Source organism: Lottia gigantea, assembly GCF_000327385.1.
Source record: "Lottia gigantea unplaced genomic scaffold LOTGIsca_38, whole genome shotgun sequence".
In the NCBI taxonomy this organism is placed as follows: Eukaryota; Metazoa; Mollusca; class Gastropoda; family Lottiidae; genus Lottia; species Lottia gigantea.
In genome coordinates this window covers 2269813-2273677 of record NW_008709295.1, presented here as the reverse complement: position 1 = coordinate 2273677, position 3865 = coordinate 2269813, and positions in this window count along the sequence as shown.

Below are 3865 nucleotides of genomic sequence, written 5' to 3'. Positions count from 1 at the left end.
TTCGTGCATCTGAATGTATCGGACAATGGCGTAGGTAGTGTATAGGATCTTCGAATTGGTGACCACAAAGGCAAGTAGGGTTGTCCGAAACGTGTCGTTGAAATTTGTGTCCATTTAGATCGCTACAAGAAAGACGAAGGCGAGAATGTAAGATTTGATTTTTGCAAGAGCCAAAGCAATATGATTAGGGTACAATGATGTCATTTGATTTGAGGGCTGCTTCAAAAGATTTCGATGGAAAGTGCATTTTTTATATTTGTTGACAGGTTATTCCATTCTCTAATGCTAGATGGTATAAAAGATCTATAAAATGACTCTGTCCTACAATTGTAAACTTTTAATTGAATCAGATTGGAAAGGTAATTTGGAGTTAAGTTGTTATAAATTTTACACATAGTTAGTTTATGGCGCAGTCGTCTTTCTTGTAGCGTTACTACACCTGTTTCTTATGGAGGTCAATTTGCGCCATCAATCCATTCTCTACTGATTTGTCTAATTCACTGATTCAAAGACAAATGTAAAATATCTAAGTTCCACACTTAGTTCAAGATCAATTGTCATTAAAATATTACAAACACATTCAAGTTGATGTTAAGAATCTTGTAAAGATTGTCCGGACTCCAAACTGTCTGCTTCTCTACATATCCTCTGACTGATTTCAGACAAAATATCAACAGCAAACATCTTTTTAATTGTGAAGTAGCTAGGCCCTCATGAGAATCATCTTTCCCTTGAAGGGAGCAGTCATTGTTTAAAAGAATGACGTAGCAATGCTGAATATTCAATAGGGTCGCGACCTTGGTAATTTGCATAAAAGATAATTCATTTGAAATAAAACAGAAGACATAATACACTACAGAAGTTGCACTTATCATTTTACTACAAACATTTTCCATTTTACAAATGACACTTTACTGTTTAAAATATACTTCTGATATTTATCAAAAAGGACGGTTTTTTTTCATTAAAAATTTTTGGAAGATGCTAAATGAATTATTTGAAAGGACTTTAGTTAAGTTACATGTGAATGTAAACATTTGATTTTAGCATTTCAATCATTATGTTGTTTGAATTATAAGTAATAGGTAATAAGATATTTTACATTTGTGTTTGAATCAGTGAATTAGACAAATCGGTAGAGAATGGATTAATGGCGCAAATTGACCTCCATAGTTTCTTGATATAATAGTCTGTGGCTGGTACCCTAGACAGCACCGCATATAGTCATGAGTGCGTCTAATTGGAGAGATTCTAACATGTCTTTTAGTTTTGCAGTGCACCCATCCCATATAACGTCACAGTAATTGAAGATATGTAAGACAAATGAAGAATACATGGTTTGCATTGATTTTCTATTGAGACGATATTTCAAAGATCTAAGACAGTTTACAGCCCTCCCAGTTTTGGTTAAAATCTCATTTATATGCTTATCCCACTGACAGTTTATTTGAAAAGTAAGACCTAAATGTTTATGAAAAGCAACTTCTTTAATGGGAACATTGTCTAATTTCACTGTAGGTAAAACCGGGTTTTGTTTAGTAGTTAGTGATAGTGATTCAGTTTTCAGCGGGTTAAAGGACACCAGCCACGTCTGTGCCCAAATATTTATGGTTTCAAGATCTTCATTTAGGACATTCGCACAAGCTGTTGGGTCACCAATTTTCAGATAAAGACTGGTGTCGTCTGCAAAAAATCTGATGTTGGATCTTATATTATTAACTATATTATTGATGTATATCAAAAATAATAATGGACCAAGGACCAGCTGGTAGTCCTGGGATCAGAGGAGACTCCACTAACCACCACTCTTTGTTTTCTATTAGATAGATAATTATTAAACCATTCAAGTAAGTCTCCTCTAATTCAAGCTGCACCAAGCTTACGACACAGTCCATCATGCCAGACTCAGTCGAAAGCTTTGCTTATGTCACAGAACACTGTCCTTGTATATGATCCTTGATCGATCGCTTGACAAAAGAAGTGCGTAAGATCTATTAGTTGATAGACAGTTAAGTCGCCGTGCAGAAAACCGCTTTACAAGTTAGTTATTATAGTGTTCGCTCGCAGGAAGTTAAATACATGCTTGTAAATACATTTTTCAAAAATTTTGATTATAATGATAAAAAGAGATAGGGTCTATAATGACTACATTCAGATGGATCACCTTTTTTATAAATGGCTGTCACATTGGCTAATTTCCACAGAACAGGTACTTTTTAATTTCTAAAGATAAATTGAATAAATTACAGAGTGGTATGGATATTTCATTTGATATTGATTTTAATAATTTTCCGCTTATTTCGTCTGGTCCAGATGCCTTAGAAGTGTTGATATTAACAAGCATGTCTCTAACTTTCTGTGGTTTTGGTATTATTTGAGTGATGGAATTGTGACATTGCGAAAGTTCGGTGAGCTGTGCGTTCATTGTGTCTAGCTGTGATTGGTTAATGAAAAACTCGTTCAAACAATTTCCTTTTTCTAGTACAAGCGGTATTTCAGATTTTGAGATATTACGATCCTTTACATATGAATTGATAAGTTGCCACCAATCCTTAGATCCATAATTATTCTGTTCATTTATTTTATTACCAATCTTTTTTGCTTTTTCTAATAAGTTTAATGTACTGGTTCCTGATTAATCTAATTTTTTCCCAATTTTCTTCAGAATTCGATCTGACAGCTTTTTGATGAATTTTGCTTTTCTTTCTGCTCATGATGTTAATTGCATTGTTCATCCAAAGTTTATCTCTTGGTCGAATTGTTACATATTTATTTGGAATATTGGATTTGGCTATCCTCATCAATTCACCTGTAAAGGAGGCAACTGAAAGATCAATATTATCCCGGTCAACAATGGTATCCACCCTTGTACTGAGTACGTCTTGTCTTAGTCCTTTAGTAATATCGTCAAAGTTCCTATAGTCCCAAATAAGTCTTTTGAAATTTGATGCCAATTTTGGTTTTGATAGTTGTTAACGAGAACACACAGGCCTATGGTCACCACAAATTCGATCAAGACAGCCGGATTCAACCACCATGCCTGGGCAATTTGTTATTATCAAGTCTATTAAAGTTTGAGTGTTAACCGACATCCAGAAAAACTATGGGTAGATAAAGGAAGTGAATTTTATAAGGAAAATATGAAATCTCTGGGATTTGAAATTTACAGCACACATAATGAAGGTAAAGCTGAGAGAGAGAGATATAATACAACTCTAAAAAATAAATTATTCAAAAAGTTCACGGAATTGAAATCTCAAAAATGGCTTAAAATATTACCAGAGGTTGTAGATGAATACAATAACAAAATTCATTCATCTATAGGTGTCACACCAACACAAGCCTCGAGTAATCCAAATATTATAAAGTCAATTAAAGCACAACATAACTACGAAAATGAAATAAAGAATTTAAATATCAAACCAAAATTTAAAGTCGGAGATCGAGTTCGTATTTTCAAATATAAAAGCAAATTCGAAAAAGATTACGTTGGATACTTGACAAACGAAATATTCATCGTTGATAAAGTAAACACCTCATCACCTCCGACATATGAATTAATCGATCAAGACAAAGAATAAATCATAGGTGGGTTTTATCAAAACGAACTTCAAAAAACCGACTTTTAAAAATGAATATCTTTCTCGATAAATATGGAACCGATACAACCACAAACTTTCAACTTATGAGATGGGCGAATGAGTTAAATATATCACCATTTTATTATTGCATGAGAGATGAAATAAATGATCTGAAATATAAGAAAGGTAAATTTTACGCTATAACAAATATACATACTTCCGATCAAAAAGGAGTTTATCATTCTGCTTTGTACAAAGACTCTTCAAATGACTTATATTTCTTC